Source organism: Anguilla anguilla, chromosome 8, assembly GCF_013347855.1.
Source record: "Anguilla anguilla isolate fAngAng1 chromosome 8, fAngAng1.pri, whole genome shotgun sequence".
In the NCBI taxonomy this organism is placed as follows: Eukaryota; Metazoa; Chordata; class Actinopteri; order Anguilliformes; family Anguillidae; genus Anguilla; species Anguilla anguilla.
Window position 1 is genome coordinate 4,319,345 of NC_049208.1, and position 13,534 is coordinate 4,332,878.

Consider the following 13,534-nt stretch of genomic DNA (forward strand, 5'->3'; position numbering starts at 1 on the left):
CACCTACAGGCCTGCCGTATGCAGTATGAAGGAACAGTGCTTCCCTAAGGACACCAGCCCAAGCTGAAGATGTGCACATTGCCACCCACACCGCTCCCCCGCCCCCCTCCCTCGGTGACGGACATATTTACATTAGGGGGCAGGCAGGGGCCTGGCATGCATGGGGGCAGACCCTGGACACCCCCAGAGGGACCGAGCTGCTGGAGTCCTGATTGGATGAGGAGGGGAAGGGGTGTGGCAGGTGGGCTTCAGACAGGGTGTGACAGACAGACAGACAGACCGGGGGACAAATAGACAGGCAGACAGGTGAAGAGACAGAAGGACACACAGACAGGTAGGCAGGCCGACAGACAGAGGGACAGATAGACGGATGGCCAGACAGGCAGGGGGACAGAGAGACTCACATGCATGCAGACAGACAGACACACAGGTAGGCAGGCAGACATACAGACAAGCAGGCAGACAGACACACAGGTAGGCAGACAGACAGGCAGGCAGGCAGAGGGACAGACAGACAGACAGACACACATGCAGGCAGACATACAGACAAGCAGGCAGACAGACACACAGGTAGGCAGACAGACAGGCAGGCAGGCAGAGGGACAGACAGACAGACAGACACACATGCAGGCAGACATACAGACAAGCAGGCAGACAGACACACAGGTAGGCAGACAGACAGGCAGGCAGAGGGACAGACAGACACACAAGCAGGCAGACAGACACACAGGTAGGCAGGCAGACATACAGACAAGCAGGGAGACAGACACACAGGTAGGCAGGCAGACCTACAGACAAGCAGGCAGACAGACACACAGGTAGGCAGGCAGACAGGTAGACAGACAGACAGGCAGGCAAGCAGACAGAGAGACAGGCAGGAAGGCAGACATACAGACAGGCAGGCAGGTAGACAGACATACAGACAGGCAGGCAAGGGGACACACAGGGGGATAGCTGAGTCTCTGCTGGTGGGGAAATGAGCAGACTCCTCAGTGATTGGCTCACCGAGATCTCTTCCCAGCTGCTCATTCCACGCTCCGCGTTTAAATGAGTCATTTCCCCCCCCCCCCTTTTTTTACCGCGATATTATCAGCGGTCTCCTGAGCGCACGCGTCTCCGCACACACGGTGTGAAAGCAAATGGATTCCTCCCCTTCCCCCCGCCAGGGAAGGACTTTCTTCTTCTTTTCTTTTGGGTCCCTGTCATTAATTTAGCATAAAACCATGAGACTTTTTGATTGAAGAATTTAAAAAAAAAAAAAAGGCACAATAGGATGTAGCCAGTTCCTTTTTAAAAAAAAATGTACCGTTGCTAAAAATGTACTGTTGCTAAATTAGGCTTTTAAAACGTAAATATCCCTCTTTAAATTCAAACGGGGCCAAAGCGGAGCAAAATTAAAAGTGAGATGGGATAAAGGAATAATGGTTATAGCAAACGAGCAAAAATAAATACAAAGAATAAAATGCTAACTTTGAAAATTTTACGGGCACGACGGTGTCCCTGTGAGTGCGTAACATTGGATGCTGCTCGGTCTCACAGTTGGCCAGTCAAGACCTGCTGTAATATAGATAATCGCTCCCGCTAAGTTTTTAATAGTGTTTATTTTCAGGTGATTAAAAAAATGCTTAAAATTAGTAAGAAAGCAACAGCAGCAGTTTCACAATTAAGAGTATCGGTGATTTATTTTCTGTTTTGATCGCATTCATGTGCAGGACGCTGAAATCCCATTAAAATGAGATTATTCAGCTGGGAGGCTCTGAAGCTGCTCTCTAATTGGCCATTCATCAAACGCTTCCTGAAGAGCCTCTGCTCTTCCCCGTACCCAATATCAGCCGGGACGGCCAGACCGTGCTGCTTAATTACCCCAGCTATGAATCACACACACTCATAATCTCTCTCACTTCTCTCTCTCTCTCTCTCTCTCTCTCTCTCTCTCTCTCTCTCTCTCTCTCTCTCTCTCTCTCTCTCTCTCTCACACACACACACAGACACCACATAAACTCACACACAGATAAACTCTTACACACTCACACACACATAAACACAATGCTCACTCTCACTGATATAAACAAACTGGACTGTGCGTGCTTAATTACCCCAGCTGTGAATCACACTCACTCATAATCTCTCTCACTTTTCTCTCACTTTTTATCTCTCTCTCTCTGTCTCTCACACCGCATAAACTCACACTCATAATCTCTCACTTTTCTCTCTCTTTCACTTTATTTCTCTCTTTCTCTCTCTCTCTCACACATACCACATGAACTCACAGACATATAAACTCTCATACACACTCATATTCTCTCTCTCACACACACATACAGACACCACATAAACTGACACACATAAACTCTATCACACTCATAATCTCTCTTTCATTTTATCTCTCTTTTGCTCGCTCTCTCTCACACACATACCACATAAACTCACACACACACTCATATTCTCTCTTTCTCTCACACACACACATACCCACACCACATAAACTCACACACACATAAACTCTCACAAGCTCACATACACACAAACACAAACAATCACTTTCGCTGATATAAACCTTTATGAAAACATATATTCACATGCACATAAACTATGCCCCCCGCCACACTCATTCACTCACTCACACACACATACACACACACTCACTCACTCACTCACACACTCACATACACTCACACATTCACATACACACACACACACACACACACACACACACACAATCTCACACACACACACACGCACATACACTCACACATTCATATACACATTCTGACTCACTCACTCACACACTCACACACACATACACACACACTCACATACACACACACTCACTCACTCACACACTCACATACACTCACACATTCACATACACACACACAAACACACACAATCTCACACACACACACACTCACTCACTCACTCATATACACATACTGACTCACTCACTCTCACACTCACACACACACACACTCACTCACTCACTCACACACTCACATACACACACACACAGACGCACACACACACACACACATACACAGACACACACGTGCACACACACACTCCAATGCCCACGTCCTGTCTCCAGCACTATGGTGGCGTGTATATTTCAGGATCGCCTTGCATATATCTCCATATATTTCACCAGTATGATATATAAGCATGGACCAATGGAGAATGTAAATGTGCAATTAATCTATATGTCGAGAGAGAGAGTGAGAGAGAGAGAGGGAGAGAGGGAGAGAGGGAGAGAGGGAGAGAGGGAGAGAAAGGGAGGGAGAGAGAGAGGAGGAGAGGGAGAGGTAGAGAGAGAGAGAGAAAGAGAGAGAGAGGGAGAGAGGGAGAGAGAGAGAAGGAGAGGGAGAGAGAGAGGAGGAGAGGGAGAGATAGAGAGAGAGAGAGAGAGAGAGAGAGAATCTAGTGTAATTATTTTCACAGCTTGCATTTCACCACGTACTGATGCATATTATTTCAGCCATTTCCCAGATTTTAAACATCATAATGAGCCGCTCTTGGTGGCTTCTGAGTTGTTCTTCCAGAGGTCTAATTGTCCACAGCCACAGGCTGCTGTTCTGTACCCCATTTTTTCTTCTCATACACAGCCGTACGTAACCAATTTTATACTGATTCATAATTTTGGTTACACTGACCAAACCAACGTTTTACACAGAATCTGACGGTAGGGTCCTGACGGTAGGGTCCATATTTAAGATATTTTTAAAAAAGAATCAACATACAAATGCATGCATTTATTTTTATTTCTCTCGCTGAATATTTCGTTTCCCAGTGTTTTGCACACGCGTGTGTCCTGTCCGTGTGGATGCTATAGAGTCAGGAGTTGCATTTGATGTGTTTTGGTATTTCTGAAACACAATGGCACGTGAGCTTGGCACACAGACCCCTCTACTCTGGTCATTACACTGTGTCCTTCTCAGCACTTATCAATGAGCAACTCAATAAGCCAACGTTACCGTCCTCGGTAAGGTTGCCAGATGCACTGTTTTTTTTGGCCGAAATGTCTAGTTTGTGGTCCAGACCGTACAATATTACATTACATTACATTACAGGCATTTGGCAGACGCTCTTATCCAGAGCGACGTACAACAAAGTGTATAACCATAACCAGGAACAAGTATGACGAAACCCCTAGAGAGAACCCCTAGAGAGAAGTACCAGTGCAGGGAACAACCGCATAGTTCAACTTGGACCCTGAAGGTTAAACTGATTAACACTAAACAACGAGAACGGCAACAACGCAGTCTATGGAAAAAATACAAGCAGTAGTTAAGACAATACAATACAATGTCCAGTCTGAGTAAATGACTGGGGATGACTAGTTTGTAATGGATTCTTCACTCAACCAACTCCCCTCCCCCCTCCCCCAGGTCTGCTATGATATTACCCCCCGCCCCACCCAGTATGCCATCGGTCCCAAACGCCCCCCCCCCCCCACCATCCGACATCTGTTCTGACTAGCTCCCCCATTCCGTTTATGATTGAGCTTCCAGCTGCATGTCGTCCAGTTTTGACAAATTCTAAATCTGGCAACCCCAGCACTCGGGATGGGGGGGGGGGCGGCGGGGGGGGGGGGGGAGGTGACATGAAAGCTGATAAGTCCACACAAGCCTGCGGCTGTGAGGCTGTGGGGGGGGCCTGTGGGGCCATCTATAAGAGCGTTCAGTTCGGAGAGAGATTAGTCTCAATACTATTGACAAGCGCATGCATCACGATCCACAAATAAGATGAGTCACAAACGTGTTTTACTATCTGCAAACAAATGCCTCTCAACTCGCGTCTTGTAAATTGTCATTCAAATGAACGTGCAGTGATTTGTTCGATTTGCACGCTGTACTTCTGAATTCATATTTTATATTTTTTTTCCCTTATGCACAAATACCTCACACTCTCAAATGAAGACATTCTCGAATGTAAAACTGGCGTGCGAAGTGTCGAATCTGCATTTGCGGATCCACGGACACGCGTGCAGTCAGCGAAATACGCGTTTCTGAGCTGTATGTAATGATTTTAGTGCTACATTTTAATGGGTAGCTTCCTGTTTGAGCACCACCACCACCACCACAGAAGAAGAAGAAGAAGAAGAAGAAGACAGCCAGCTATTTGTATACGGATCAGTAGCTATTTGTGTGTGGATCAGTAGCCTTGTGTGGATCGGTGGCTATTTGTGTGTGGATTGTGGCACAAGAACAGCGAGAGGAAAGCCTCAAAATAAAAAATAAAAAATTTAAAAAGAAACTCAAAACCTTCACCACTGAGCACACACGTGTCACTTGATCCGCGAACGCAAATCCAACATTTCGCAAGCCAATTTTACACCTGAGAAAGTCTTATTGCAAAAAGTACACTTGGAAATTGGAAACACATTTTTTGGTTTTCATATACAAAGTATGAGTTATCTGTGCAAAAAAGGGCAAATATGTATTCACAAATACTGCATGCACGCATTTGTACAAATCACTGCACATTCATTTGAATGACAATTCACAAGACACGAGTTGAGAGATATTTGTCTGTAGATAGCAGAACACATCTGTGACTTGTCCCTTATCCAGTGTTGCCAGATTGGTTGGATTGCTGCCCAATCGGGCCACTTATTTTTATGTTATTGTGTAGGGGATAAAATGGCTTTGGGCAGCGGGTTCACTGTCTTCAGATCTGGCAACACTGCTCTCATCTATGGATTGTGGTAACACCCGCTAGTCAATAACATTGAGGCTAATGTCTCTCCATTACATTACAGGCATTTAGCAGACGCTCTTATCCAGACCGACTTACACAACTTCAACATAGCGTTTACATTGCATCCATTCACACAGCTGGATATATACTGAAGCAATGCAGGTTAAGCACCTTGCTCAAGGGTACAACGGCAGTGTCCTACCCAGGAATTGAACATATGACCTCTCGGTTACACGCCCAGTTCCTTACCCGCTGCGCCACACTGCCGCCCGCAGTTCTGCCCCTCCTCCACATGGCGTGCCGAATCGGCGGGACGGTCTGCCTGCGGCAGCACCAATCCCACGGCCCAAAACAGAGTACCAGAGAACAGAGTATCATGCCTGCAAAACCAGACTCAGCTCTCATCCTCTCTCCCTCTCTCCCTCTCTCTCTCTCTCGCAAAACATGGGCCACACATAGGAACATACTGCGTGGTGGTGGTTTGCACAGATGTATCAGGGGTGTTCAGGGGTTATGTCTCTGTGCGCCTGTTCGTAGAATTTGCGTATTTTCGAAACGATGCGTGATGTGCCAACATTTAACAGAACGTGGTGTAATCGGGAGGGCTGTTTGTGTGGTAAATGAAGAGGAGGTGGAGATATGTTTAGATTAACTGTGGTGGCTGGCCTTGTATTGGGCTTATTTTTGTGTTGGATTTGTTTTTTTGGGGGGGGGGTGGATTGTGGGTTTGTAAATAGGGGGCTGGGATAGGTTTTAAGGTAGTTGTGGAAAATTCAGTGTTTCAATAAAGGAACATCAAGTCTCTCTCTCTCTCTCTCTCTCTTTTAATCTTGTATTTGGTTTGATAATGTGTTTTGGTGTTATTTTTTGTTTCTTTTTATTATCATTATTCTTTTTTGTTTGTTTATTTGATCTCTTATTCTACTGTATTGAATTGACAATGATGTTCTAATAAAAGAGCATCAAAGTCAAAGTCTTTCTCTCTCTGTCTCTCTCAGTGTTTCCAGCGAAATCTAGGAAAATGTTTAAAACATTTGGTTTGGTTAGGTCAGCGTAACCAAAAGTTATTTCCTTCATATGGTAAATGGTAAATGGACTGCATTTATATAGCGCTTTACAATTGATGCCTCTCATTTGCCAGAGCAGTTAGGGGTTAGGCGTCTTGCTCAAGGACACTTCAACACGCCCAGGGCGGGGTTTGAACCGGCAACCCTCCGACTGCCAGACAATCGGTCTTACCTCCTCAGCTATGTCGCCCTCTGAATATGAATATGAATCCATATAAAATTGGTTGCATATGGCTCTGTATGAAAAGAAAACAAGACCAGGTCAAAGCCTAGTATATGGCTGGACCTAACACATGTGATCCGGCCTTACCAATGGTGTAACTCCATAACTCGGCCGACCAATGGTGTAACTTCATCACTCAGTCAGTCACTCAGTCACAGACATTCGCGGTTGTAGGGCTGGCCCACGCTGTTAAGGTCCAGCCAAAAACAGGGTAAAGAATGGCAGCCAGTGGACAATTAAACCTCTGGAAGAACAACTCAGAAGCCACCAAGAGCGGCTCATTCTGATCTTTCAATCTGGGAAATGGCTGAAATAATATGCATCAGTACATGGTGAATTGTGAGCTGTGAAAAATTAGAATAGATTCTCTCTCCCCCTCTCTCTCTTTCTCTCTCTCTCACTCTCTCTTTCTCTTTCTCCTTCTCTCTCTCTCCCTCTGCTCAATTTTCAATTCCAAGTTGCTTCATCAGTACAACATTAGTGTTGCCAAGCAAAGTGTCAAAATAACAACAGAAATAACACATAAAACATTTGCATAACATACCAATTCCATAAATATCTTTCTCTATCCCTTTCTTCCGCATAACACACCAAATACAATCAGTTATATGATTTTTTTTTTAAATACAAGAAGGAAGATCTGTATCTGTACCAATGTAGCAACGTACTCCTGAGGAAACGCCTTTTTATAGTTATTATTGTATGCCCCAAACTCAGGTCTCCCTTACACCAGAGTCTAACAGCAGGGAAGATCTCAAATTAAACACTCACACTCAACGATCACCGGGAGAAAAATAAACGCCCTCAAAAGCGCTGACTTTCATTTCTTTCACTTATAATATAATGCACCAAAAAAAAAAAAAAAACATAAAAGCGCGAAACAGACTAATAAAAAAAAATCACTAAGTTCAGAAACGGGCGGAGACGTGGAGGGGGGGGGGGGGGGGGGGAGCTGAACGGCAGCGTCGGCGAGGAGAGAGAAAGTCGTCGTTTTTACGCGGAGGAACGCGGGCGGAGCCAGAGGCCCGACCCGAATAATCCGCTCCGATAGCAGGGGCGGCGACCGCCGGACACGGACACGGTCACGTTCGCCCCGGGGAGACGTCTCGCGCAACATTCACAGCTCGGCACGCGGTTCAGGGACACGGAGCCGGAAAACCGTTTTTTGGAGTCTGAAGCTCGCTGGGGCGGGCTAGCGTTCCCGCGGCGGGGAATTTCACACACAATTTCACATGGGGGGGGCAACATAGCTCAGGAGGTAACACCGGTTGTCCGGCAGTCGGAGGGTTGTCGGTTCGAACCCCGCCCTGGGGCGTGTCGAAGTGTCCTTGAGCAAGACACCTAACCCCTAAACTGCTCTGGCGAATGAGAGGCATCAATTGTAAAGCGCTTTGGATAAAAGCGCTATCTATATAAATGCAGTCCATTTACCATTACCCAGTCACAGACGCCGCTGCGTTCCGTCCAGCTCGACGCTGAACGTGGCACCTGTGTGTGTTTTTTTGTTTGTTTTTTTTTGCTGAAAGGAACGGCCATTTTGCTGAGAAGACGGGCCGTTCCGGTCTCTCCATCCGCCATTTTCCGACAGACCGGAGCCGTGGGGAGGAACACGGCCTCGTCTGATTGGTCAGACCCCGGGGAACTCAGTGCAACCCCATTTTGGCCAACGTGTGAAGAGGGGGGGGGGAAAAAACTGATGTGTATGTGTAAGGTGTCCAGGGATGTGCTGGTGTGAAATGACAGCCGTGACGTCGAATCTCTCATTCTGTGGACCTATGTGGAAGCTCTCAGCTCTCTTCCAGAGTCTTTCAGATTGAGCCATTTTTCCTGTAAAAGTGCTGCTTGGTGGGTGTTGTTTTTTTTGTTTTTTTTTCTCCCACAATCCCTCAGTGGTTGGGCGACTTCCTGTGTTTGGCACAGCAACAGGATTCCACCCACAGGGTATCCAGCACAAAGAAACATTGGAAACACAGTCAGGCTATACTTCCTCACCAAACACACACACACACATACACACACACACCCTGCTTCTGTATCTGACTCTTTCACATTCACACACACACATACATATGCAAGTACACACAAGCGCACGTACACACACACACACAACTCAGCTCTATATCTCAGTGTTTCACACACACACACAGACACACACACACAACCCAGCTCTATATCTCTGGGTTTCACACACACACACACACACACACACACACAGACACACACATAACTCAGCTCTATATCTCAGTGTTTCACACACACACACACACACACAACCCAGCTCTATATCTCTGGGTTTCACACACACACACACACACAACCCAGCTCTATATCTCAGTGTTTCACACACACACACACACACACACACACACATAACTCAGCTCTATATCTCAGTGTTTCACACACTCACACAGACACACACACACAACCCAGCTCTATATCTCAGTGTTTCACACACACACACACACACACACACACACACACAGACACACGCACACAACCCAGCTCTATATCTCTGGGTTTCACACACACACACACACACACACACAGACACACACATAACTCAGCTCTATATCTCAGGGTTTCACACACACACACACACACACACACACACGCACACACACACTCACGCAAGTACACACACTCTAAGCAGCTTTACAGAACAGGAGCTGTGAGGTCGTTAGGAAAGAGCACTTCCTTAAATAAGAGCTACAGGGATTTAAATAACTAACTACCAGCTCACTTGGCCTTACGAACTACCGCAAATCACCAAATAACCTTACACCTTACAGTACTACTAATCACAAACCTTCCCTTTCATATATACCTTACAAATTCATATATACCTGAAAACATACCTTACCTTACAAATGCCTAAAAACAACAGCTCACCTACATTACAAATTCACACAAACCAACAGCCGTATACCTTACAGACTCCAATCCCATCAAGTGACGTGTGTCCCTCTCTGTATGTCTCTAGCGCTCAATCAGTCAATCTACCTATCTATCCATCTATCCATCTATCCATCTATTCATCTATCTATCTATCTATCTATCTATCTATCTATCTATCGATCGCAACTCAATTTTTCAATTAAATTTCCATAAAAATAAAACATGTTAACTTACAAATGAGTATGCCTTCATGCAAGAAACATGAACGCACACTCACTCCACCTCTTGGTCTCTCTCCGTCTCTCCCTCTCTCACTCTCCCTCTCAATTCATTTCAATACATATAAGCTTTATTGGCATGATACATACTTCCTTGAAAAAAGCATGAAAAAATACAATAAACCGAATAAACACATAAACAGGATACAAACATACGTGTGCGCGCGTCTAGAATGCATGTCAGCTCGTGCAATGTCATCTCATGCATATATACATACATGTCCTCTCTCTCTCCAGTTTATATACTCCTGAGTCCAGTAACTGTAGGTGCAAGCCTTTAGCTGTCATAGCACTAATATCTCATTTGCTTTCTTACCACACCTCTCTCTCTCTCTCTCTCTCTCTCTCTCTCTCTCCCTCTCTCTCTCAGGAGGTTTTATGGGACAGATAAGTCATGGAGTCAGTGTGTCTCGTCTGTTTTAACAGCGCCCTCCTTCACTCCCTTAGTGAGGTTGGGGAATAAATACAAGCTCTCCTCCATGTAAACAATTACCAGCTTATTGCCGACACGAACTTCGGAGCGCCGGTGAGGTAAAAATAAGGTGCGTGCCGCCCCCGCCTCCTCCTGGCTCCCGTCCTGTCAGCTTTACACCCAAACGTCTGAAAGCAGGGGACGGGGTGAGGCTTCAGCTCACCCTAATTCTGCTGTAACCACACTGCGTTTGGGCATGCATTCACTCACTCACACACACTCACACACACGCACACACGCACGCACATGCATGCATTCACTCACTCACACACACACACACTCACACATGCATTCACTCACTCACACACACACTCACACGCACGCACACACGCACATGCATGCATTCACTCACACACACACACACACACACGCACATGCATGCATTCACTCACACACACACACACGCACGCACACACACACGCACATGCATGCACACACTCACACACGCACGCACACACGCACACACGCACATGCATTCACTCACTCACACACACACTCACACGCACGCACGCACACACACACGCACGCACGCATGCACGCACGCACATGCATGCACACACTCACACGCACCCACACACAAACATATGCGCACACAGACACACACACAAGCACGCATATGCACACACAGACACGCGCACACACACACATATGCGCACACAGACACACATGCATGCACGCACACATACACACACATATGCGCGCACACACACAGAAGCATGCATATGCGCCCACAGACACACACACATGCACGCACTCATACACACACTCACGCAGACACTCATGCAAACACACACATGCAAGCACACACACACACTCAAGTGTGTGTGTGTTTACGGTGGGTGTACAGTGTGTGTTCTTGTCTGTTGCGTTGGTGTGCAGCAGCATACACACCTCACAAATGATCACCATGTCTCACCGTGTCACCAGTCCCCCAAGCTCACTCACGCTAAGGGAGGCTCAATACAGAACATGAAACAGGCAGCACATCAAACCGCAAACACTGCCCCGCCACACACGTGCGCGCACGCACACAATGCAGAAGGGATATGCGCCCTATTAGCATACGCGGGAGACAAGCCGCTAACTGCTGGCGAGCGCGACCCTGCTCGTGCCGACGCAGGCTCAGTCACCCCCTGGGTTTTGACTTCGAACACTTGTTATAAGCGGACTACTCTAATATAACAAATTACGGCAATTAAGCTCCACTTATGAAGCGAAGGCGAGTCAGCCACCTTCATTAAACATGCGCTGATCCCTGGGAGACCCCACGCGGGCGGCAGGTACAATGTTTGCTCTCATTCACGCGACCGCACACACACGCACACGGTGTCCGTGCACGTCGGACTTCGCTGGTCTCGCAGTGACGGAGAGATGATCACACACCATCTGCCAGAACTGAACTCTTTTCAGTCAACTGGCGTCTTTCCAGGTCGTTTTCTACATGACAGCCGCTAAAGTCCAGAAACTAGGCTTTCATTTTGCATTTTGAAAATATCACTTGTCTAACATGGGGGTGCCGATACTTTCGTTAGCCAGAACGTGAGGTTTCACTCGCTCACCGTTTATTTGATAATCATACGTCCTTGTTCACAGAAGAACGGAGCTCACGCAGTATCGACATTGAGACGGTATTGTACATCCTAAAACGCGCGCGCGCGCAGCTAAATAACCATGATCCAAGCAATGCTGTGCAAAACAGTCACTCCAGGAACAGACAGACAATGTCAAGAGCTGTCCAGCACCCCGGTCAGGAGCAGTTTCTGTCACCAAAAGACTGCTACGGAAACAAGCAAACGAACCCGCACAATGTCACGCACACAAATTCCACTCCGTGGTTCGTGTTCACACTGGTTTAATTCCCCCACTAAATTTTTCGTCCAGGAGTCCAGCTAGTTTCGCAAGATAATAGCCTATATTTTTTTTCCGGGAATGATCTTACCTTCGGGTAGCCTACCGGTCGTGGATTGATTGGCTTTTTGAGTTCTTCGCTGTGTGCCCGGTCGGATGTCAGGGTCACGGTTAAATACGAACAGGATAAAACGCTGTTATTGTCTCTGTCCTCGCGCTTTTCTCTCGTCCCTATAATGAAACGACTGTCTTCAAATCTCTCATCACGTATACCCTCTCTCCCTCTCTCTCTTTTGCGCGCGCTCTCTCTCGAGCTCTCTCTCCTGATCTCTCTCTCTCTCTCTCTCTGGGAATCTCGTTTTCCTTTTTATGTAGGCTATAGCACACTAAATACTATAAACCACTAGGCGTGATGACAAGGACAAAAATAATATTATAAGCTAAATTCACCCCTGCTTGTTATTATTATTATTATTATTGTTGTTGTTATTATTATTATTATTATTATTATTATTATTGTTGTTGTTCTTGATGGAAATCATTTTAAACTTGTCCGTGGATAATACCCTGAATAACAGTGTATAGCCATTCACGCGCACAATAATTCTACCGTGTTTTCGCGGCGGTGGCGGAGTGTTCCTCGGACATTTGAATAATAAAGGTACCACTCCACTTTTGTAATATAAACATGAACTGGACTTGGGGCCGTGCCGCGACAGTGCAAAGAAGGCATAATTTATTCTCCGGGGAATGTGCAGGCGCGCGCGAAGTCCGCGGCGTTTGCTTTGTGCCATTGTCGGGCTGTGATAGGCGGCTCTGTGGTCGCTTCCCCACATGCCCCCCCCCCCCCCAATCACTGCGGCCCAGACCGCCGCCCATACTTCAGAACAAGTGCGCTTCTACCCCACCCCCCCTCCCCCCAAACCCCAACCCTGAACTTCTCCCTCTTACTTCAAGGGTACCAGAGAGTGTGTGTGTGTGTGCTTGAGAGAGATAGAGAGAATGCATAAGTGTATTTATGCGCACGCGTGCCTGAGCAACAATAAGTTTGTGTGCA

The 13,534-nt window shown here is 46.7% G+C and overlaps 1 protein-coding gene across 1 annotated transcript in view; it reads right to left on the reverse strand.

The window, feature by feature from the left end:
• The window catches only part of LOC118233484, a 67,829-nt gene extending 54,943 nt beyond the window's left edge, over positions 1-12,886 (reverse strand). The window contains exon 1 of the mRNA XM_035429282.1: positions 12,569-12,886. The gene's annotated coding sequence lies outside the window, so the exon portion shown is untranslated. The remainder of the gene's footprint in view (positions 1-12,568) is intronic.
• Positions 12,887-13,534: the final 648 nt, after the last annotated feature.